The sequence below is a fragment of the Panthera uncia genome, chromosome D4, assembly GCF_023721935.1.
Source record: "Panthera uncia isolate 11264 chromosome D4, Puncia_PCG_1.0, whole genome shotgun sequence".
Classification (NCBI taxonomy): domain Eukaryota; kingdom Metazoa; phylum Chordata; class Mammalia; order Carnivora; family Felidae; genus Panthera; species Panthera uncia.
Genome location: NC_064807.1, coordinates 88,064,237 through 88,089,007, shown reverse-complemented (window position 1 = coordinate 88,089,007; position 24,771 = coordinate 88,064,237). Strand labels below are relative to the sequence as shown.

Genomic DNA, 24,771 nt, shown 5'->3' with positions numbered 1-24,771 from the left:
CCTCTGCGGGACAGCAGGGTCCAGGCCTGCGGAGCCCCCGTGCAGCATCAGGCAGGCCCTTGCCGTCTGAAACCTCCCAGCCCCCGGGGTCCCCTCCAACACCCCTGGCCTTAGCACGCAGCCGTGGCAATGAAGCGCCTTCATTTAGCCTCTCCCGAGGGCTAAATCCCTCCAGCAGCCCTGTGCCGGGTCATCCACTCATTTATTCAAGTTACCACTGGCACCTGTCATGTTCCGGGCTCCTCCTTCTGCCCTCTTTCCCTCGGCGCTTCCTCCCTGTCTTGGTCTTCTTGGGCTGCCACCCAATACCACAGACCGGGTGACTTAAACGACGTTTATTTCTCGCAGGGAGACCGGGAAGTTCAAGATCAAGGTGCCGGCAGAGTCAGTTTCTGGTGAGGACAAGCTTCTTGGTTTGCAGGGAGAAAGAGAAGGAGGGAGAGAGAGAGAGAGAGAGAGAGAGAGAGAGAGAGACTGAGAGAGTCCTCAAGTTCCGGCTTTTTGTACTCTTCTTATAAAGACATTAATTCCATCAAGGGGCTCCCACCCTCATCTAACCTACTTATCTCCCCAAAGCCCTCACCTCCAAACACCATCATACTGGGGATCAGGGCTTCAACATGGATTCTGGGGGGATACAGACATTCAGTCTATAACCGTCTTCGCCAATACATGTCTATCGAGTGCCTGCTAGGTGCCAGATGCTGGGGTTTCCAACAAGAACCAGACAGGGGGCGCCTGGGTGGCTCAGTCAGTTAAGCATCCCACTCCAGCTCAGGTCATGATCTCATAGCTCGTGAGTTCGAGCCCCATGTCAGGCTCTGTGCCAACAGCTCAGAGCCTGGAGCCTGCTTCCGATTCTGTGTCTCCCTCTCTCTCTGCCCCTCCCCCACTCATGCTCTGTCTCTCTCTCTCAAAAATAAGCATTTAAAAAAACGTAAAAATATATATATAATATAAAAATAAAAGTTATATATATATATATATATTTATATATTTATATATTTATATATAAAGAACCAGACAGGAGCTGTCATGGGCTCCTTCCTGGTCTAGGCAGGTGGGACACAGTACCCCGAAATTTATAAATCGGGCTGATGAGTGCTGTGGTGTAGATATGGTATACAAAGGAGCACGGGCTTGGGGAAACGAACCCAGACTTGGGGAGTAAGGAGAGTTAATGAAGCTGGTGGAAGTGATATCTGGGTTGCTGCCAGGCTGAGTTCGTTGGGAAAAGGAAAGTAGGGAAGAGTGTCTCAAAAGAGGAACACCATGGTCAAAGAGCTGGAGGCGGGACCTCCAGGGAACTGACAGCAGCCAAGTTCAGTACGGGTGGAGGGTAGAGGGCAGGACAAGGGGAGGGGAGGGTGGGACACTGGGGAGATGAGCCTAGAGAAGAAAGAAGGAGCAGGTCAGGAAAATTCATCCCCGATTTAAAAACCTTCAGTGATTTCCCTTTACCTCACAGGACACAAACCTTGGCCTCAGGGACCAGCATTCAATGTTTTTCGGTGTCAGACCTCTTTCAAAGGACAGCACTTTTTACAAAGCAACTTGCAGAAACCGAATTTGTAACAACAACAGAACCATTAGTACATGTCACGGAAAAGTGTCAGCTTCAGGCATGGCTGGATCCAGATGCCCGGACGATGTTGTCTAGATCTCATTCATTCCCGCCTCAGGACATTGGCACTTGCTGTCCCCTCTGCCTGGATGGCCTTGCTACAGACCTCCCCATGGCTGACTCATTCCGGGGTCAGCTGAAATGTCATCTCTGCAGAGAGACCTCCTTGACCGGCAACTAAAGCAAGACCTTCCCACCCCAGCCACTTTCTGCCCCATCATCCTACCCTTTGTTCTTCTTCGTGTTCATAATCATCTGAAATTGCCCTGTTGACTTATCGCCTTTGTATTTACTCATGTATATTTTTGGCCTGACTGCCCACGCCGAATGGAAGCACTGCAGGAGCAGGGTTAGAGTTTGCCTAGTGGTGTTTTTACAGTGAATGAATGAACGAGTGGAGAATCCACGCCTGCATCTGTCTCTCCCCATCTCTCAGCTTTGCTTTCTTCTCTGTTGGCTTTTGTCCTGGGGCTGAGATCACCGACACGGTCGGCTGTAGTCCCCGATCTTAGAAACCCCAGGGGAAAGGAAGCCCCTTTCTCGGTGGTTTCAAGGAGAGGCCCCAGACTGACTCTGATTGGCCCAGCCCGGTCACAAGCCATCGCCCCCGCACCAATCGCCATGCCAGTGGGAGGGATCGGGGTCTCTCATTGGCCAGGGCTGGCCGATCCTCCTGCCCCAACCTCCAGGAGGCAGGGGTGAGTTCGGGAGCAGAGAGAGCGGTTGTCACCACGCAGAATAAGGCCAGGAAGGTGCCTGGGCCATGGCTTCCACCTCCCACCTTCCACTTTCTAAGCGTCCTTTCTTTGTCACTTGGACGTGCTGCGTCTAGTCCCTGCTGGACACCAAATCCCAGTCCCTGCCTTTGCCCTTCCTCTTTCCCATGTTCAGCTCGGTTCTGCTCTCACCTCCTCCAGGAAGCCTTCCCAGATGCCCACAATCCCCGGGACCACCCATGACGGCCCTTGGATTCTTTGTCAGTGGGCACTCAGCTGCTTCTCGATGGGACCAGCAACCACCCACAGGCAGGAATGCTAGGGAGCCCTCTCTCACCGGCCACGGCACAGAGTCTCCTCCTGATGCTGACCTGCAGGGAGCACGGCCAGGCTGGAGAAGCGAGAGCCGCTGTTACCGGAGGGCCCGGCAGTGGGCAGTGTGCAGAGCCCCCCCCCCCCCCCCCCGTGGCGACATCCCAGACACGTGCAGGCGGGCTCGGGGGAGGCCAGGGAGATGAGGGCGGTGAACGTGCCGGGTGGGCAGCAAGGGTCCAGGCTGGGGCCCCAGCACACAGCATCAGCAGTGTCACGTCGGGCACCTTTCTGGCCTTGGCTTAGAACGGCCACAGAATGCAGAATGCAACAAACATGAGCTGAGGCCACCCACCCCGGAACATGAGGACCCCTGGTGGTGGGGCGCCCCAGGGCCCCTGTGCCGTAGGGCCACCCTCCTCTACCAGAAAAGCGCCCATCCTCTGTCTTGTTGCGACTCAAGGCATTCAGGGAGATTGTGGAGCTCTTTCCTGGCCCAGGCTGCTTGCCAGGAGCTGCAGGCAGTTGAGGTGGCGGGAGCCCCGCAGCCTGCGACTCGCGACTCCGCGGTTGGCGGTGCCCTGAGGGCCAACAGCCCCACCACCCAGGCGCCCTGCTCTTCCGGATGAAGCAATTCACCAGACAGCCACACGGTGGCGCTCCTGCCTCCTTTTCCTGCGGCAAAAACCAGCCTGAAACCATCCGACCTTCGGTCCGGCCATCCATTCATCATCCGTCCATCCATCCAACCACCCATCCATTCATCTAATTACGGCTTAAATTACAAGCGTGATCAGAGTCGGAAGAAAAAAGCAAAAGAGTATGCATGTCCCGATATGTGTTTTTTAAGTTTCTCTTTTTCCCTCCTCCCTCCCTCCTCCCTCTGACTCCCACCCTCCAGGCTCTCTCTCCCCTCTCCACAAATGGATACGTGCCTATAATGTTTCTCAATTCGAACAAATCTTTATTGATCCTTTGCTATTGAGTACCACACCGTCAGGCAATGCCTCCCCCGATCTGTGAGCTCAACCCTCCTGCCTCCAGGAATCTCCAGATGGAGACAAGAAACACCCTTTGGGTGACCATGAGGCGGGGTGCACTCACTTCACTAGGTGGTCTGTTTGCCTCAGAGAAGTGTGGAAGGAGGGGTGCTCTGCCCAGGCAGGGGGTGTGGGCCAGCAGCCTGAAAGGGCCTGCGTTCCTGCCTGGTACCTCCCAGCAACCCTGGTGGGGGTGTCAAACAGGGCACGTGGGGACCCCAAGACGGACCTGCTCCATCCGCCCCGACAGTGACTTTTCACCCGGAACCCTCCTCAGAAGGTCTCCAACAATTTCCCTCAAGCAACTGGGAAACTCCGTGGAAGGAGGCGGCTGGGGACTGGTGAGCCGGGGGAACCACAGATTCCCCCATCCAGCCACGGAAGCTTTCAGAAGAGGAAACTGAGGCCTTGAGAAGCCTACAAAGCAGAGCCAGGACTGGGGCCCTGGCCTCCCAATCTTCTTGCAAGCCCTTCACAATGGTGACTGTTTTTTCACTGCCTTTAACCTCGGTGTATCATCTGCGTCTGATAAAACAGAAATCCCCAGCGGCAATCCGCAGAGAGGAGGTCTAATTCTCCAGTCACTGGGGTGAAATGGAAGCATCGTTCTGGCGTCCAGATGCAGCCTGGTCTTGACTCACAACCAGCTGCATGACCTCGAGCAGGCACTAGCTTCCCCTGAGCCTCAGACTTTACATCTCTGAAATGGGGCCAAGGATAAAACTACCCCGGGGTTGTTGCAGGTAGCAAACGAGGTAACCCGTGCAAAAACGTTTATAAATGAAAACGCTTTGTAGGTGTGACTTCTTGTTTCTCAGCAGAACTATTCAGTAGCTGGGGATAGAATTCTGCAATTTCTGTCTTTTTTTTTTTTTTCAACGTTTTTTTTTTTAATTTATTTTTGGGACAGAGAGAGACAGAGCATGAACGGGGGAGGGGCAGAGAGAGAGGGAGACACAGAATCGGAAGCAGGCTCCAGGCTCCGAGCCATCAGCCCAGAGCCTGACGCGGGGCTCGAACTCACGGACCGCGAGATCGTGGCTGAAGTCGGACGCTCAACCGACTGCGCCACCCAGGCGCCCCAATTATTAATGAAACACGTGACGTTTGGTTACTGCTCATCCAACGCCCGATGACTTCCGCATTCACGTTCCCCGGATACTCCCAGGACACTCGCTCAGGAGCTGCAGGCAGGAGGAAGGACTGAAACCTTTGTGATCATCTACCTGGACCCGAGAGGGCGGAGGGGCCTCACAAGCCTCATCCCTGTTAGTCCGCGGGAGCATTTTGCCACCTGGATTATCGACCGAATGATGGAAAACCAAGAAGCGACCCTCGGGCGAGGCTGGCACCAGAGCCAAGTCCGCACAAGATAAGTGTGGGCGATCTGTCCGATCCCCTGGGATGGGTCCCCCCAGCCCCCCATTTCTACCGCCCAGTGTTTCCCCAGCACCACGCCTGGCACATGACGGGATCACGAAGCATGAAAGGCGTGTATGCAAGTCTGTGCAAGCAGTGCGTGTGGTGTGTGTGTGTGTGTGTGTGTGTGCGTGCACGAATATGTGTGCATGTGAATATGTGTGCGTGTTTGTGCACCAGCCGACTGTGGGAGTGTGACGATCTCCCGGTGGGTCCTAACCTCTTCAGTCAAGCCCTGGCGAGTGGTGGCCTTGCTTCCCCGGGGAAGAGGAGTTTGCTGAGGCTGTTAAGCAGGGAGAGGTCCTGTGTCCCTCCCACGCCTGCCTGGACCTGGGGGCTTTACTGAAGCTTCCAGACCCAGGAAGCAAAGCCTCAAGGGAACACAGAGGCAGGAAGCCACAGGAAGGCACGCGTACGCCTTTGCAGAGGACTAGAAATTCACACACGTCTGGGAAAGGGCCGGCTCTCCATTGCCCGTCGGCACTAGGAATGTCCTGCAGGCTGACTGCACAGAATCCACAGGAGGGAGCCTTCCAGCTCCTGGGATTTGTACGCAGTTGACATCGGTTTGCATGTACTGGCTGCCTTCACTGATTTTCAACTTGCCATTTTATCAGAGCTCCCAAAGGACAGCATTTTTCTCCTTCTCTTGCTTCTTATCACCCCATGAGTGTGCAGGAAGGTCTCCTCCACCCCAGAAAGCGACCTAGATGCCGGGCAGAGGGTGGCGACCCGGTGCCCTCGTGACTCAGACAGTATGTCCTTGAAAGGTGGTGTTATGTCCATGTGTTTCTGCAAGATGAGTGGTTTGTAGATTACAAAGGACACACACGGGGGCACCTGGGCGGCTCAGCCGGCTGAGCGTCTGACTCTCGATTTCAGCTCAGGTCACGATCTCACGGTTTGTGGGCTCGAGCCCCACGTCTGGCTCTGCGCTGACAGTGCGGACCCTGCTTGGGATTCTCTCTTCCTCTCTCTCTGCCCCTCCCCGACTCAAGCTCTCTCTCTCCAAAGTAAATAAATATGCATTAAAAGCAACAACAACAACAACAAAGGATGGACACGGATAACGTAAGGGACATGATGCTGAGTGAAAGCAGCTAGACACAGAAGGACAAATCCTGTATGATTCCACGCATATGAAGGACCTACAGGAGTCAAAATCCTAGCGACAGAAAGTAGAACGGGGGGGGGGGGGGGGGGGGGGGCCGGGGGGGGGGGGGGGGGGGAAATGAGTTAAATGTTTAATGGGGATGGAGTTTCAAGAGCAGAAAGTTCTGGAGGTGGATGGTGTTGATGGTTGCCCAACAACGTGAATGTACTTCGGGCCACTGAACCGGGTACTTAAAAAGGCTTAAGACGGTAAATGTTGTGTTATGTGTATTTTACCGCAGTTTAAGAACCAACCATCCCACCCAGCCCCCCCTCCCCCCCCGTTTTCACAGACGGGAAAAGTGGAGGTGCAGGGATCACAGATTTTTCCTGCGCTGCCCATTTCAATTCTTTTTTGATCTTCAAATATTTTTTTTTCAAGTTTTTATGGCGAAAATTTTCAAACAAGAAAGTAAATGGAACACGTCTAACGACCACCTATATATCCACCACCATGATTCAACAATAGTTACATTTGCCAAGCGTGGTTTATCTCTCTATGTGCATATGCACGCACGTATAAAGCCGTTTTGTTCTGATAAAACATTCCGGAGGTCTATTGCAGACTTCACGACACTTCACCCATAAATACTTGAGTGTGTATCTCTTAAAAACAGATACTCCTTACATCGTCCCGTAACTACAGTTATTGAATTATCAATAATTCCCCAGTACCATTGACTATCCTGCCCGTGTTCACATTTTTTTGCTGTTCCCCCCAGTTTCCTTTTAAAGTTTCTCTTTTACATCAGGATCTTGCCCAATTTCAAGCACGGCATTTGCTGGTTTCCTTAGTGTCCTTTTTGACACAACAGCGCCCCCTACCCCTTTCTTTTGATGCTGAGTTTGTTTGCAGGGTTTTTTGGGTTTTTTGTTTTTGTTTTTGTGTTTCCCCCATAATAGCCAAGATGGGTCTGGTGGAAGGTCCTGCATTCTGGATTTGTCTGATATCTCATGGTGCCGTTGAACCTGTACCTCCATCCCCATGCTGGCTGGAAGTTGGGGCCAAGGCTTGAGTAGATTCAGGTGGGATGTTTTCGGTACAGCTACTCCCCTCCCTCATAGCTGGGGGCTGCATGGTATAGGACATCCCCCATATCAGGCTGCCCCACCTTAAGGATGTCCAGTTTGGTCAGTTGGTTAAAGTGGTGACAGCTGGTTCTCTCCATGATAAAAGTGAGTCAAAGGGTTCCTGGGTGGCTCGGTTGTTAAGCGTCCAACTTCGGCTCAGGTCATGATCTCACGATTCATGGGTTCGAGCCCCACATTGGGTTCTGTGCTGACAACTCAGAGTCTGGAGCCTGCTCAGGATTCTGTGTCTCCCTCTCCCTCTGCCCCCCCCCCCCCGCTCATTCTTTCTCTCTCTCTCTCAAAAATAAACATTAAAAAAATAAATAAAAGTGAGTTGAGAAGCAGTCTGTGGAGTAGGACTGTCCTTATGTGACCACTGTCTCCCCCACAGTCTTTCCCTAATGGGTTCAGCATCCACTGCTGGTCCTGGCCTGAGTCAGTCCCTTCACTGGAGTTTGCAAATGGTGATTCTTCGGATCCTACCGTTCCTTCTGTTTGTTATCTGGCATTCTTTCTGGAAAGAAGAGCTTTCCCTCATTAAACGAACAAATATGAGGTACGTAAGCGATTAATCTTTTCTCTCTCTTGTTAAAAACTCATTAGTTTTTTAATGTTCATTTATTTATTTATTTTTTTTTTCAACGGTTTTTTTTTTTTTTTTTTTTTTGGGGACAGAGAGAGACAGAGCATGAACGGGGGAGGGGCAGAGAGAGAGGGAGACACAGAATCTGAAACAGGCTCCAGGCTCCGAGCCATCAGCCCAGAGCCCGACGCGGGGCTCGAACTCACGGACCGCGAGATCGTGACCTGGCTGAAGTCGGACGCTTAACCGACTGCGCCACCCAGGCGCCCCTCATTTATTTATTTTTGAGAGAGAGAGAGCAAGTGGGGTAGGGGCAGAGAGAGAGGATCTGAAGCGAGCTCCATGCTGACAGCAGCGAGTCCCGATATGGGGCTCGAACTCACAAACTGTGAGATCATGACCTGAATGACCTGAGCCAAAGTCAGATGCTTAAGTGACTGAGACTCCAAGGTGCCCCTCAATTAGTTAATTTTTTTTAGAGAGAGAGAGAGCATGAGCAGGGGAGAGGGTCAGGGAGAGAGAGAGAGAGAGAGAGAGAGAGAGAGAATCCCAAGTAGACTCCATGCTCAGTGCAGAGCCCAGCTTGGGGCTCAATCCTATGACCCTGGGATCATGATCTGAGCTGAAATCAAGAGCCAGACTGAGACACCCTGGTGCCCCTAATCTTTTCTATTTAATTGCTGATTTTCATCAGAAGGTGTTGGCATAATTGGATCTTTTTGCTCTCTTCTCCTCTTTTTTTCCCCTAAAATTTGAGTATCACTATAAAGTCATAGATTTTTACTTATTCAGTGTGTTTTTAAATTATAGAAATTCCTTTTTATGGTCAGTGTATAGGTTTCTGAGAGCTGCTGTAACAAATGCCCACAACTGGGTGGCTTAAAACAACAGAAATTTATTCCCCAGTGGTTCTGGAGGCCAGAAGTCTGAACTCAATTACAATTTCTTGTTCTGCAAACTTTCTGCTCATGTCTTTTGCCCTTTTTTTGCTATGAAATAATTGTGGTTTTTCTTTTTAAAGAGTCCAAGAGTTCTCCGTATATATTAGGAGGCTTGTGGTATAAGTTGCAAATATTTTCTCTCAGCTGATTTATTTTTTGACTTTGCTTAGTTTCCTCTTTGCCGCACAAAAGATGTTTTGTTTTGTTTTCTTTGGGGGAGTCCGCCTAATTTGTCGGCCTTTTCTTTTGTTGCTTCTTTTTGGCCATTTTTAGAAAGTTTTTTTTTTTTCTTCCATTCCTGAGTACAAACAACCCACTCGTGTTGTTTTCTTCTGGCACTTGTATGGTTTTACTTTTGACACTTGGAGCTCTGGTTCCTTACGAGTTTATTCTGCCATAGGGTGTGAGGTAGGGATCTAACCTGATCGTTTTCCAAATGATCACTGTATATTCTTCAGAGGAGGCCCGGCTAAAATAGAACCTCTGGTTGTGAATGCCCATGCTTTGTGGGGAGGGGGGAGGTCTCACAGTGACCGTGAGACTAAAATTAAACACACTATGGAATATGGCCCTGCACACGGCATCGCAAGGGGCAGATTGAGGTGTGATGGGGACTTGTCCAAGGAGACAGCCAGCCCAGCATTTCAAAGTTAAATTAGTAGGCATTAAAGTCAAGATTAAGCCTTTGCCAATATTCTCCAGAAAACTCTCAAACCTTTGGGGCCCCCTCATTGCCTCCAGATATAATTCAAGCTTCTTATTTAGCTTGAGGCCCCCCATATACTGACTTGCTTATCTTCGATTTCACACATATCTTAAATGTGACCATTTATTAAACAAACAGCCTTAGGTGGTCTTGCTCGAAGCTGGGTCTTCCTCCTGTACAGCCCATCTGGCCTATCACCATTTAGCAAATTCCTGATTGAACCAGGAGCAAGGTTGAAATCCCATCCCCACGGGTAGGTGGCCCTTGTCACTCTGAGTACAGCCTCTTTGTCCGTAGCACTTTGCCTGTTATTCCTGGGCTGGACCTGGCTCTGAATCACAGTATGATCAGTCCCTTTCCCATCTCATCTGCTGGACTCTATGCTCCTTGAAAGCAGGTGTAGAGGATTGAATGGTGTCTCCCCCCCCCCCCCCCCCACCAATTCATGTCTACCTGGAACCACAGAATGTGGCCTTATTTGGACATAGGGTCTTTACGGGTATAGTGCAGTTCAGATGAAATCATGCTAGGTTAATGTGGGCCCTGAATCCGGTGACTGGTATCCTTATAAGAAGACAAGCGGACACACACCGAGGAGAAGGTCACATGAAGACAGATGCAGAGACATGAGTGACACAGCTACAGACCACAGAAGGTCAAAGTCTGCCGCACCATCATGAGGCAGGAGAGAGGCACGGAACACATTTTCCATCAGAGCCTCCAGAATGAGCCAACCCTGCCCACACCTTGCTCTCAGACTTCTGGCTTCCAGAATGGTGAGGGAATACATTTCTACTGTTTTCAGCACCCCCCTGCTTGGGGTAATTTGTTAGGGCAGTCGGAGGACACTCATACAGCAGGTAACAGGAATAACAATATTTATTGACGCCCACGCCGTGGCAGGCACCCTCCGAGCATTGACATGTGTCTCATACCGAGCTGTCCCAGCAACCCTAAGAATTGGGTATTTAAGGTATTGGTCTCATCCCCATTTTCCCAGTGGAGACACCGAGATTGCCCAGTGACTCATCCAGGCCACACGGCTGGGTTGTCGACCCAGGATCCTGACTCACCCGGGCCTCTCTGGCCTCACCAGGCAATCTGTTCTGTTACTGCCCACCTGTGGCCACCAAGGCCAATTCTCCTTTCTGACTAAGAAAAGGATTGGAAAGGGCATTCTTTTTTCTTTTTTTTTTTTTTAAGTTTATTTATTTATTTATTTAGAGATGGCAGGGAGAGACAGAGAGAGAGGAAGAGAGAGAGAATCCCAGGCAGCTTCCACACTGTCAAGTGCAGAGCCTGATGCAGGGCTCGAACTCATGAACCATGAAATCATGACCTGAGCTGAAATCAAAAGTCGGACACTTAACTGACTGAGCTGCCCAGGCGCCCTGGAAAGGGCAATCTTTTTTTTTTTTTTTTTTAATGTTTATTTATTTTTGACGGGGTGGGGGGTGGGGAGCATGAACAAGCCAGGGAAGAGCAGAGAGAGAGGGGGACGGAGGATCTGAAGCAGGCTCTGTGCCAACAGTGGGGAGGCTGATGTGGGGCTCCAACTCACAAACTGCGGGAGAGGGAGGCAAGAATCCAAAGCAGGCTCCAGGCTCCGAGCTGTCAGCACAGAGCCCAATGCAGGGCTTGAACTCACGAACTGTGAGATCATGACCTGAGTCAAAGTCAGATGCTTAATCAACTGAGCCATCCAGGCACCACTTGGAAAGGACATTCTTAAGCAAAACCTCAAAAAACCCAAAGTGTAAGTCTCAAAAAAAAAAAAAAAAAAAAGGGAGATGAGTTTGATAACATCAGGATTAATGTCTCTCTTCCAATGTAATACAATACAGTTACAGTTACTAGGATGATAACAGACTGGGGGAAACATTGGAAATATCTGTAGCCAACAAGGGGGCACACACCTAAAACAGAGACGGTGCTCCCACAAATCAACAAGGGAAAGATAGTAACTCTATTGGGAAAATGGCCAAAAGATAAGAATCAGCAATTTATAGAGGAAGAAACCCACAGCTTAACAAGAATATGAAGAAATGCTCCGTCTCACTAATAGAGGGTGGTAAATTAAACAAGAACATGTCAGGGGCGCCCGGGTGGCTCAGTCGGTTGAGCGTCCGACTTCAGCTCAGGTCACGATCTCGCGGTCCGTGAGTTCGAGCCCCGCGTCAGGCTCTGGGCTGATGGCTCAGAGCCTGGAGCCTGCTTCTGATTCTGTGTCTCCCTCTCTCTCTGCCCTTCCCCCGTTCATGCTCTGTCTCTCTCTGTCTCAAAAATAAATAAATGTTGAAAAAAAAAAAAAAAAAAAAAAAAAAGAACATGTCAGGGGTGCCCGGGTGGCTCAGTCAGTTGAGCGTCCGACTTTGACTCAGGTCATGATCTCCCGGTTTGTGAGTTCGAGCCCCAGATCGGGCTCTCTGTTGTCAGTGCGGAGCCCATTTTGGAACCTCCGTCTCCCTCTCTCTGCCTCTCCTCCATGCGTGTGCCCACGTTTGTGCGCGCTTTCTCTCTCTCAAAAATAAACGTTAAAAATTAAAAACAAAACAAAATAAGAACATGTCAGTATAGCCCTAGTTTACTGAAAACATGAAAGAGCCAGTCGATGCCAAGTGTTGGCAGGGATGTGGGCATTTTTGTGGACAGTAGACTGGGGCAGCCATTCTGGAGAACAATTTGGTGGTAAGTCCGTGCAAAATTTTTGGAGGTGACGGGTGTGTTTAGTACCTTGGTTGTGGTGATGGTATCATGGGTGTGGGCCTTTGTGGGCAGTCATCCAGATGTGTGTGCAATTAAATGTGTGCAATTTTTTTGTATATCAATTATACCCCAACAAAATTTAAAAAAATTCTCTAAAAACAACAACAAAGTTAAGTCCACCAGTTTTACTCCTAGATATACATCCCAAAGACATTCTCAGCCGTATCAGTACAGCATGTTCCTCCCTGTGTTTCAGATGGCACCGTGGGTATCATTCCCTCCCTGGGAGAGTGGAGGGCCGATCAGTGTAGATCCGTATCGCTGAATAATTGTCAGCCATTAGAAGCTACTGGCTAGATGCATACAGAGCATCATGCACGGAGCTTCAAAACAACAGTGAGTGGGGCAAAAGGTCAGAAACAAACTGCCACCACAAACATAAACCATTTATGTAAGTTAAAAGTACATGCATAGATACGTGCATGGTCATATATGTATATAGTGTATACACATATAATCTTGGTCTTTTGGACACAGTGCTAAACAGCGAGGGGCTGCTGCTGAGATGGGGTTCCAGGGCTCTGTGGAGGCTACTGCCAGAAACTTGGACTTAGCCCTGTAGATGTGTGGCCACTGGAGGCAGGGTGAGTGGCATGAGGCCACATACAGAAGGGTGAAAGCAGGCTTTTTTCCAGGACTCTGAAAATTCAGGAGATAGCGAATTATATTTCTTTTTCCATCTCGTCTTGGTCTCCATCTAGGTTTTTTCCATCATTTGGCTGGACTTCTGAGTTTGTTGTAGGAGATGGGGACGTGGAGGGTCACAGCTTCTTCATCTGGGTTTAGTGACCCGAGGCAAGACACAATCTCTCTTTAGTATCCATATATAGACTCAGGGAAGTACCCTGATTGGTCCAGCTCAAGTCACGTGTCCAACGGCCAATCTCTTTGGCTAGATGATGGGGATTGGCCAGGCCGGGTCCAAGTGCCCCCCGTGGCTCGAGGGTGGTACTGTGGTTGTCCCTCGGAAGGGGAGGGGGAGATGTCGCACAGACTAATGCAGGGGAAGACTACCCCGTCTATCCAGTCAGCACCACCTGTCTACACCGGCTCAGCTCCTTTGTTTCTTGTCACGTTCAGACAGGCGACCCATGACTTTTAGAGAAAAAAATATCCAGGTAGCCTGGACTAAGAGAGGCTGGGGATGGTGGCTGGGCTGCCTCCGCCTTTTCTTTCTGGCCTCTTGTCACACAAGCCCCTGGTGGTCCATATTGAGAGAACAATTACCATTCTTCTTCCAGACACTGTATAAACAGTAACAACGTAGTTCGGGCCCCCCTTGAGGGCCAGGAGTTGATGAGCTCCATGGATCACTGCTCCCTTCCACGGAGAAGAACATTCCAGCAGGATGAGGTCAGAGCGCTAAGGAAAATTGGGGGGAGGGAGGGAGGTTCCTGGGTCAGAACTCTAGGGCAGTGCCTGGCCCTCGACTCCGCCCCTTAACCTGGGCCCTCCAATCCCTGGACTGAGAAATCTCTGAATGCACTTGAGTCCCGGCCCTGGCGTGCATGCAAAGGCAGTGTGGTCCTTCCTGCCAAATGGTTTGTGGAGAAACCAGATCCTTCCCCTTTTCCCCCAACCTTTTCATCTCTGGATCCCACCCCCCCCCACCCCCCCAGCTGATGGCCCTTGGGTGGCTACATAGAGTTCAGTATTTGGTGGACCAGCTCCTGGGAGTGATGGATGCTGGCCATGAACACAATCAACATGGTAACATAAGTAACATTTATTTTTTAAAAAAAAATTTTAATGTTTATTTATTTTTGAGAGAGAAAGAGAATCTCAGTGCAAGTGGCCAAGGGGCAGAGAGAGAGGGAGACACAGACTCCGAAGCAGGCTCTGGGCTCTGTGCTGACAGCTCGAACTCAGGGGCCATGAGATCATGACCCGAGCTGAAGTCTGACGCTTAACCCACTGAGCCACCCAGGCGCCCCCAGAAGTAACATTTATGGAACTAGGTTTTACCCTAGTTATATCTTAACGTCTCACTGATTTAACCTCAAATCCCCACTCTGCAGACATTATTATCACTCCATGTTGTGGATGAGGAAACGAAGGCTGAGTCCGTTCGTACGACAGCAGAAACCTGCACTCAAGCTCTGGTCCGTTTGAATCAAGAACTCTTGGCTTCCCCCAACTGCCTCCATAACCACGTTAGACTGGTTGAATCCCCAGCTCAACGCCCACCTGCCCCATAAACCAGCATGGTTATAAAGGCTGTGCACTGCTCAATCCAGAAGGATTGGGGGCTAGAGGACAGGGCTGAAATACACCCTGGGCTCTGCTCACATGGGCTACGGTCTCAGAAGGGGTGTCTAATTCTCACAAAGCACCAGACAAGCTAGCAGCAGCCCCACCTGGGACTACACTGGGCCTCTCCAAATTCCGACAGCACCCACTGTTCTGGCCCCTGATGCACCTGGCCCCTTGCATCGCAAGCTGCCTGGCATTGTGACCCAATTGGTTCCCATGACAAAACTTGTTATTCCCAGAAGGCACCCAGCACTTACTGCCTCCAGGCTCTTGATTCGTTGGTGCTTTCGGCCTCCCAACCGCCTCTCCCATTTCTATTTCATAAAACCTACCTTTCCTTTAAAAACAAAGCAGATGCCCACTCCTTCAAAAAGCCTTTCAAATTCCGTTAGGCTCATCTCACTCTCTGCCTGCTCTGTCATGCTGCTCTGGCCTCTGATAAAGAACATCACCTGTTGAGCATTTTACTATGCTCGGGGCTTGAATTCTCAGTTGAGGAATGCTGTGATGCTCATTTCCCAGAGGAAGAAACTGAGGCCCCCGCCGACTTTAAGACTTGTCAGGTCTAGCCGATAGACAGCTAGGAAATAGAAGGGACGGAATTAAGGCTGCTTCATTTCCAAGCTGTCTGCTCCGATTAGGGTGGTTGTCCACAACTGTCGTGATCAGGTCTGAGGCGTTGGCAACCTGAGGGCAGGCGCCAGTGTGGTTCTTTCTTCACAGTCCCAGAGGTGGGGTTTTGCGAATATTCTGCAAAGGAACGAAGGCTGCCCGGATGGAGTGAAAAGCCACTCCCCCAAGGCTCCAGAGCGGACCCTTCACCCACGCGGGCCCCAGGGGCTCTTTGGGAAACACGATCGCGGCTCTGCGGCGGGTTACAGAGAGAGAGAGAGAGACCCCGGGAAGGGGGCCGGGGGGGAGGAGGGAACAACCGGGTCTGCAAGGGCAGAGGGGACGAGGGGGAAGGCAGCAGGCACCCCAACCACACCCAGCCGGGCCACCTTGTTTACGCCTCTTGCACGGCCCCTCCCGCCCGCCCGAGCACGTGACCTCCGCCCCGCCCCTCGCTCCCTCGCGTGGCTCCTCCCGCCGCGCCGGCCCTTCTTTTCGCCTCCTTCAGAGTCACAAGATCTCTCAGCGGCCTCCTTTCGGGATCCTTCCGCCCGTCCCCGCCCCCCCCCTACGTTACAAACTCTCCTGCGTTCTTTCTCGGCTGGTTCTCACCACCGGTAATGAGCAGGACGGCCTCTTCCGTCCAACGGGGCTGCCGGCCGCGGTCATCTGCCGCTGGGGTCGAGGGGGAGGTGAGGCCCAGCCGGGCACTCTTTTTCGTGGCGGAGGCCGCAGCGTCCGTGGGCCTTTCACGACGGGGGAGGTGCTGTACGTCCAAGATGGCGGCGCCCTGTAGGCTGGAGGAACTGTGAGGTAAACAGCTGAGGGGGAGGAGACGGTGGGTGAGTATGGGGGTGTCGCCCCCCTCCTTTCCACGGGGGCTTCTCGGGGCACCCCTGGCACCACTACCCCGGTCGGGGGGGGGGCCCCGAGGGGCTGGGGCAAGGGGCTCCCTTGCCGGAGAGGGAAGCCCGGGAAGGGGTGTCCGGAGGGCTGTCCCCTCCCTCTGATTACGTGCTACCTCTGGCGGGGCCCCGCAGAGCTGGCGAGTCCCCGGGGAGGAGAGGCGGGCCGGACCAGCACCTCGCCCCTCCTCGGCGGCCGAGGGCACGGCTGCACCCCCGGGGCGCGGTGCCGAGGGCAGGGGTGAGGCGGGCCCCTTCGCCAGCCCCCTCGCTTGGCGGGGTGACAGGCTCCCGCGGGGTGCGGAGGGCAGGGGAGAGACCCCCCCCCCACCCCCGGCCGGAGGGGCAGGGCCGGTGGGGGAGGGCGGCTGGTGCCGGGGCTTCCGGAGGGGGGCCGGGGGTGGGGCGGAGAATGAATGGAGGCGGCCCGTGGGCTTCGGGGACCCGCCTGGACTCCGGGCGCGTCCGCTGGAATTTGCGGGACTGGGGTGCCTCGCTCCGCGTGTGCTCGCGGGTGCCTGATTGACGGTCAGAGACAGTCACTTCCAGTCGGCCGAGGCGGACCCTAGGCGACAGCCAGCTGCTTGCGGAGCCGCTGCTAGACGCTCATTCATTCGTTCGCGGAACTGGAAGACGACGAGCCCGCGGCCCGAGAGACCTCGGAGGATTGAAGCTCTTTGTGCTCCCTGCGAGAGAGTTGTGCTCCGCGTGTTTTGGACTCGGGGGCCGGGCGGCAGCGTGGGAGGGGGCGCTCCCGGGGCGAGTCGGTGCCCAGCGGTCGCCCTCTCCCTCCTGCAGTCCCTGCGACGAAGGGGAGAGGCGGCCGCTGCTGACGCCTCCATTTCCCAGGGGAGGAAACTGAGGCCCGGAGAGATCAGGGCTGGTGGCCCAGGGTCCCGTCCCCAGGGCGTGCCGCTGTGGGCCCCAGGCCGGTGCTCCTGGCCTCGTTGCTGCTCCCGCTTGACCGAAGCCGGCCTGTCGTTCTAACCGAGTGGCTGGAAGCGATCGGCCAGAGTTTGTGCGCAGGTGCCTGTGCGTGCGCGTCTCACGTTGAAGGGGGGTGCGTTGTGTCCAGCTGTGGGGGCTCCAACAGCCACAGGGGCTCCTACACCTGAGCTTTGCTGGGGATGGCAGCCCTTGTGCTTGTCAACACGTTAGTCTAAGTTAGGCCGGCAAGTGTGTGATGTTTTTGTAAAAGGACACGTTTACTGCAGAAACAAGTCCTACTAAAATCCTTGCTGGTTTTTTTTTTTTGTTTGTTTGTTTTGTGTTGTGTTAATAGAAAGCCTGGAAATAGCACTTCGCTTTGCATAGAGTAAGCTGTAAAAGTACTAAAATAGAATAATACTCTTCTGAGATGCTTTGATTTACAATTTCGGGATCCGCTTGGAGTCATCGGAATTCAAACAGGCCGGCGAGGCGGGGCTGTAAATTTCAGGAAGCATTTATAAAACCGAGTCTTCGGGGAGCCCTTGATTTGCCGAGCAGCCACCTGTGATTCTGAAGTTGAACATTCCTGAGTAAACCTGGAGTATGCAAATGGGAGGGCTGATTTAGGGTTGTGTAGGGAAACGTACCTGTAACAGTCGTGCATCAGGCAAATGAAGCCCCTCAGAAACACTGAAACGTTCTCCGCTATCGCCCTGGGGAGCAGCGAAGTCTTCCCCTAACCACCTGGTGTAAACTTAAGGGCAATTTATAGACGATGTAAAATGAAAATATCCTCTTACTAAAGTTAATATCTTACCTAAAACCCTCTTCCATCAGGTGCCTGGAAAGGTGGATGATGGAAGCTTTCTTCACTTCGTGCGTTTCCTCGTGTCCTGAGGGCTTCGTGTGTTTCTAAATTCCTAGTTAGACAGACTCTTGGGCGGCTACAGGCCTTCAGTACCCCGCTTCACTGACTTGGAGTGTCTCGGATCCTGTGACTCGCTCGTACCCTTCCTCCCTGGGTTAAGAGTGAGGGCATGTCACACGGCTACTGTTGCGGCGTAATCCGATGCGTTTTGTGCATGCTTGGTGTCATTTGTGGGCCGAAACTGAACAGTCTTCCCAGGGCAAATCAAAGATATACCTGTCTGTGTAATGTTTACGGAATCACAAAATCGCCGGGAACAAGCGATCTCAAGCAGTCGTGTTCATCAGAACCTCCATGCGCAGATGTCCAGCCCCATAGTACACGGGCCCCCATGCTTGCTCTCCAAGGATACCCTGGGTATATATTTTGGAGGCAGTTGTAGGTGATTCTGATGTACGCCAGACGTTGAGGACCAGTGGCTTCGAGTATCAGTTTGGCTATTTTTCCTTTGATGTATAATTTATTGCAAAGGCATTTCCTAAGATAGTTTCTACCCTTCGGTGGGTGTGTAGTGCTGGGTGAGTTTTGGGCTCTGAATTACAGTTGACTTGATCCCGTAGCTCTGTCCTTCTTTCACCATTTGTTAGGGTACAGGTATGTTCTTTTCCAGGTTCCAAGCCACAGTGGACTAGCTTTTCCTGGAATTAACGGTATACTCTTGGATGCAGAGGAACCAAGTACAGCGATGCATCAACTGTTTTAGGCCTTTGCTAAAAATCAGATAGCTCTTGACTTTTAACAAGCCATCGAAGTTCTCTAAGCTTAAGCTTCTTCGTCTGTGAAGTAAGAGAGTTGGCTTGTGAATTAGAGTGTTTCTAAGTCTGAATTTCTGGGATTTCAAGTCCTCCCGGGGCTTCAGTTAAACATTTTGACTCAGTTGATTGACTCAAAGTGTTAACGGCTTTATAATAACTAAGCACATTGGGGCGCCTGAGTGGCTCAGTCGGTTAAGCGTCCAACTTCGGCTCAGGTCATGATCTCGCGGTTCGTGAGTTCCAGCCCCGCGTCGGGCTCTGCGCTGACAGCTCGGAGCCTGGAGCCTGCTCTGGATTCTGTGTCTCCCTCTCTCTCTGCTCCTCCCCCGCTTGTGCTCTGTCTTTGTATCTCTCAAAAATAATTAAACATTAAAAATTTAAAAATAACTAAGCGCATTGGTGACCCTTAGCCCGACCCAGTGAGTGATGACTTCTGTATCCTTTCTTTTGTATTACATGATGCTTTAAGAGGTTACCCCCTGTAAATTCTTCACATTATAAATCTCTCTTTGAGAGATTGGTTTTATTTATATTAGTTTTGTTTGTCATGTAAGGAGCTGAGCTTAAGCATGAAAGCAAAGTATACTCAGTAACATTCAAACCTGTAGCTTTTTGCTTTAAAAATATGTGTGTGTATAATTAACATATACTCACACTTGAGATTCCTCCCCTGTGTTTAGTATAATTTAGTTTGCTTGACAATACTCCTCATTTTTGGCCATTTAAATTGGTCTGAAAGAGGTCTGCCATCAGCAATTTGAGATTATCCTTTTTCTGGTTTACTTTTTAAGCCTATAGTTACTAGAAGTTAGTCATTTAATATCTAATGTCTCTGTTTTGGGGGGGGAGAATAAAATATATATATATATATATATATTAAAGATATATGATCTTAGGACCTCGCCAGTTTCTTCTTGTCCCTTGTGCAGTGCTAACTTTTGTTCTGTCCTGGGAACCAGCAAAAGGTAACAGAAAACTTTTTAAGGTTGAATGAATTCAGATTGTCATCTAATGAGTAAAGTGCCTTAAAACCCCAGCCTTGATACGAAACAAGGCCTGGTAGTGACTGGCCTAGAATTCACAGGTCACTTTCTAAAGTAAAGATAATGGTAGGAGAGACCACGAAGCATTATTTGAGTAACCGGGGACAGTTTTGCCTTTCTGTTGGTGATGGCAGGCTCAGTAGGGGGTGATAAGAAAGAACAGATACAGTGACCTTAATGTCTGCATTAAGACCAGTGCTACTTTGAATAGTTGACGGAGCACAGCAGCAAACATGAAGTGTATCCATTTCGAGTTATAGAATGGTTTTATCAATGTTGCACATACAAGTTGTTACATGGGTAGACTGAAGCTTCATGTACCCAGCAATACATTTCATTTAGTAGTAATATTGTTATAATCAGGTTTGTATTTACTGAGTACTTATGTGCCTGACACGGTGCTATTTTACATGCATGATCCCCGTTAACCCTTCCCACAGTCTTAAGAGACAGGTGAGGAAGATGGGGAAACTGAGGCCTAAGGTCACTTTCACAGCTTCTCAACTGGGATTTGAACCCTGTTGGTTGACTTCGAAGCCCAAACATTTCATCTTTCGCTTTGATAAGTGACACGAACTGCTAATCTCATAAACTCATTCATAAGTTAGTGGTTCTTAACTTTTGGGGTGCCTCAGTTCCCCTCTGAAAATCTGCTGGAAGCTTTGGACCAAATATCCCTTCCTGTCCTGTCACCACCAAACAATTCATACAGATCCAATCAGGAACTTTATAGACCCAGCTTGCAGCCCAGCTGCTTATTCTAGACAGATTATTCCTCTTAAAAATGGACTTGGGCTTTATTAAAAACTTTTTTTTTGTTTTTAAACCAGTAGGTGGGAAAGGCCCAAGCCTTTCAGAGGTGGACCTGTGTACTGTTTGGGTTGTACATTATCTTGTTAAACTTCTATTGAATGATTCTTTACACTTGTCAGGGAATTCGACTTGAATGCCACATTAAAAAAAATTAGAAGTGGAGATCTCAGGTATGTAACTTGCTAAGTGCTTGTCAGGCTTGGAGTTCAGTCTGTGCTGGTACCTTTAGCACCTGGCAGAATTCCACTGGGCTTTTTTCCAAGGTTTAGGCACTATGTATTTTTTTCCCTTTGAACCTCAAATTATTTTTAAAATTATATATTAAATATATATGTGTATTTTTGTGGCTTTTTAAATGTTTTTTTTATTTATTAAAAATTTTTTTTTATGTTCATTCATTTCTGAAGGACAGAGAGAGACAGAGCACAAGCAGGGGTGGGGCGGAGAGAGAGGGGGACACAGAATCCGAAGCAGGCTCCAGGCTCTGAGCTGCAGCACAGAACCTGACGTGGTTATTTTTATGTTTTTATTTTTGAGAGAGAGAGTGTGTGTGAGCAGGAGAGGGGCAGAGAGAGAGAGAGAGACAGACAGACAGACAGACAGACACAGAATCTGAAGCAGGCTCCAGGCTCTGAACTGTCAGCACAGAACCTGACGTGGGGCTTGAACTCACAGACTGCGAGATCATGACCTGAGCCGAAGTAGGACGCTTAACCAACTGAGCCACGTAGGCGCCCCCAAATTTATATTTTTAGTGTTTTTTGGCTTCATCCTTCTGCTTCCTGGGCCAGTGGTTCTCACCTTTAATAAGGGCATCAGAATCCCCCAGAAGACCCCACCCTCACAGTTCCTGATTCAGAGGTGTGGCACAAGGCCCAGGGGTCTGCATTTCTAACAAAGCCCCAGGTGATGCTGCTGTTGCTGGGACCACATTTGAGAACCACTATCCTGAAGTGTCAAAGCCTGTGCCCTTTGATTCTCCTGGGGTATTTCTGTTTTAGTCCTAGGAACTTGAAACTTAAAGAAATCTTGCAGTTTGCTCAGATTTCTTTTAGGGGAAGCTCGGTAGAGTGGCTGTTTGAAACATGCATGATACTTGTCTGATGTGTATTTTCTTGGTAAATAATTTTGATTCAGGCTGAAAGAAACATTATTATTTATAGAAGAGATTTATCTTACTGAGACCAAGCTCCATCCCTACAGGCAAGTTCTACAAGACTCACCTTTGAAATGGGGCATAAGCTTCAGCAAGTTGTCCTTCCAGGTCCCTAATGGCAAAAATTCTGAATGGCAAATCTGGAGCTCCCCTGGCCCGGTTCACGTGACCTTGAGAGGGTGTGCAGCTGCGAGGGCGGGGAAGTCAGCCACAACTACACGTTTTGGCAGGTTTCTCCATCAGGTGCTTCACGCTCACATGCGGGGTGGTGTCTCCTAACCCCTTCTCCTCCTTCCTGTGTGTCGTGGGAAGAGGGAATGGCAGCTAGTATCTTACCCTTTTTGGATGCTTTTGTGCTGAAGGCAGCTTTGTTCACTTGGTAGAAGATTGCTCGAGGAAATCACCCGAGACTGTTACCGAGCCAGCGCTGAACGCAGTGGTGTACCAGCGTATTGTTATTGCTGTTATCTTCATTATTAACATAATGCAGTGATGGTTCTGATCTGCCTGTCCTGTAAAATAGTCCGTCTGTGCCTGAACCCGTATCTGCATTGTCTTTGAATTTTTTAGATGAAAGACTTGAGCATGGGAAGCAAGTTATGGTGACGAGACACCTGCCTTCATTTTTACCTCATAGACAAGCATGTATAAAATCGTCTCAGGCGGTATGTTATGCAGGTACCTATTTGATGGGATTTGCAGTTCTAAGGCATCGTGGGATAGAAGGCCACACGCCTGATGCCTTGGCATGGTGTGCCAGAAGTCTGAATACTCGACTGATGTTTTCAGATAAAATACTTTCTAAAGGCATTTTAGGTATTTCATAAAGGGATGCATAGCTCTTAGCTGTCTCACAGCGTGTAATGCACCTTGCCCAGGACAGAGGGATGTGAAAAAAGGTGTGTAGGGTTCTGCTGATGGCAGCTGTACGTGCCTGTTAAGCTGGAGTTTGAGTGTAATCCTAAGTATATAAGCCATCTCTCTGTAAACACCTTAAGAATGAAATTAAGGTGAACTATGGAAACAAATTGACCTGAGCTCTTTCTGTTTAATCTCAGAATACTAAAAGCACAGAGCCCTCTTCTTCCTCAGACTTACCCTTTATTCATTCATTCATTCATTCATTCATTGATTCACTCAAAAAGACTGCTTGTAGGAAGTTCCATCTCTAGGTGAGAATGCGTCTTTTGAGTCAGATACGAAAGAGGAAACATCTAGATCTGGGGGCATGTTTCTTTTTTGATTTGGCTCTTGAAGATTAAGAACGTGACTTGACCCTGTTGTGCTCTGAAGGTGTTTCCATCCACAGCTTTAAAGAGGGTCTTCAACGTTCCTCACCTCCGGTCAGGGAGTTCACAGGCCACATTGCACTTGCCTGACGAGGATGCTGTTACCTAGCAGTGCCTCCATAGGACAGGATTTAAGTATAAATGGATAAGTCAGTAAGCAGTTAAAAATATAAATAACGGCAGGTCGCCTTTGACTTGTCGACATTAGATTGATGACAGTTTGTTACGATGAGCCGTTTTTTGGCCTAGTGATAAAGAATTTAAGAAGTCTTCGTGTTGAGCATTGGACAAAACACATTCTGATTTCCCGTGCCAGTCCCTTTGTCTAAGGTGGCGATCTTGGCTGGGCAGGCTACGAGGTCTCATCTTGTGCGTATCCCAATTTCACCCTTCCTGGGATACTCCTTTTCAGGCAGGTAAAAGGTCCAACCAAGATTAGTTGTAAGAGGAAGTCTGTATGACTCACTGGACTACAGCTGGTTTTAAGATGCGGAATAGTAGAGGCTTCTGTGTTTTAATTCTGGTTCTTTACTTGACTGAGTGACTGTGGCCAGGCAGGCACTCCCCGTCTGAATGATTTGGCTGGCCTTTTTGAAAGTGCACACGCTTGCCCGATGCCACCGAGGACCGTTGGATTTTCATGCCTAGAGTGTGCTCCCCAAGGAAATGTAATTACCCGGTCGTCTGGGGCAAGAGCTGTTACTTGTTAGAGGGTGCTCCATCCACCAGCTCGACTTTGACGTCACAGTCCAGCAAAGGGCTTTCGCACGCTTTCTCGCTCTATTTCCCACCCTGCAATGGCTACCGGGGAAGGTGGTGAAATCTTTGCTGACCCGAACAGGGTATATTTGCCTCTTCTCTGCCAGATCCTGCAGTAGGCCCGGGGTGCCCGCTGGGGGACCAGACAGGTAATCCCTGCTCCTCATGGGGCTGCCGGCTCATGATTACACTGTACCTACGTTTAGTTCGAAGGGCCCACATTTTAAAACACTTTGGGATAGGGGCGCCTGGGGGGCTCCGTCGGTTGAGCGTCCGACTTCGGCTCGGGCCATGATCTCACGGTTGGTGGGTTCGAGCCCCGTGTCAGGCTCTGTGCTGACGGCTCAGAGCCTGGAGCCTGCTTCGGAGTCTGTGTCTCCCCCTCTCTCTCTCCCTCCCCTGCTTGTGCTCTGTCTCTCTCTGTCTCTCAAAAATAAATTAATGTTTAAAAAAAAAAACACTTTGGAATATATACGCACACACGTATATGCCTATTTTATGTGGTTATTTAATGTGAGATAATTGCCAAGACAGAAAGGTTTGTTAAAAAGGGGAAGAAAGTAGAAAAAGGATAGCTGTTCACAAGTATTTTATGCTTCACGTGGAAGGATGAGGTTCAGGTTGTGCTGTTTCAAAGGCAGAATTCAGCCTTGTGCATTTATTTAAGAAATATTTTAAGTCCTACCCTTTAGTCAACCATACCAGAGACCGTGGTAGCCGCTAGAGATATGCTACTGACTGAGTTCCTGCCCCTCCCTGGATGCAACTTCTATTCTAGTGAGGGAGTCATGTTCAGTAACTAATTACGCTTATTTAATTGGGTTGTGCAAGTGACACAAAGAAATATAGGCTGCTAAGCAGATATAACAGGGGACCTGACCTAGTCTGGGGCACGGGAGCGGAGGGGAGGGAAGCCTTCTCTGATGGGGCAGATGTATAAGCTGACATTTTAAGGGTGAATGCTTAGCTTGGGGGCCGGGGCGGGGGGGGGGGGGGGG

At 50.2% G+C, this 24,771-nt stretch overlaps 1 protein-coding gene and 1 long non-coding RNA gene across 9 annotated transcripts in view; both read left to right on the top strand.

Moving 5' to 3' along the window:
• Nucleotides 1-13,596: 13,596 nt before the first annotated feature.
• LOC125922800 (uncharacterized) lies at nucleotides 13,597-14,545 on the top strand. The gene is made up of 2 exons (XR_007457794.1): nucleotides 13,597-13,683; nucleotides 14,349-14,545. It is a non-coding gene; the product is annotated as an uncharacterized LOC125922800 (long non-coding RNA).
• A 1,227-nt stretch (nucleotides 14,546-15,772) lies between these two features.
• The window catches only part of TSC1 (TSC complex subunit 1), a 50,104-nt gene continuing 41,105 nt past the window's right edge, over nucleotides 15,773-24,771 (top strand). For 3 of the 8 annotated variants that reach the window (XM_049638187.1, XM_049638182.1, XM_049638150.1), the window contains exon 1: nucleotides 15,774-16,008. The gene's annotated coding sequence lies outside the window, so the exon portion shown is untranslated. Of the gene's footprint in view, nucleotides 16,038-16,063; nucleotides 16,342-16,363; nucleotides 17,127-21,116; nucleotides 22,404-24,771 lie in introns of those variants that run through there. The other 5 variants (XM_049638192.1, XM_049638156.1, XM_049638176.1 and 2 more) reach the window with 5 other exon arrangements.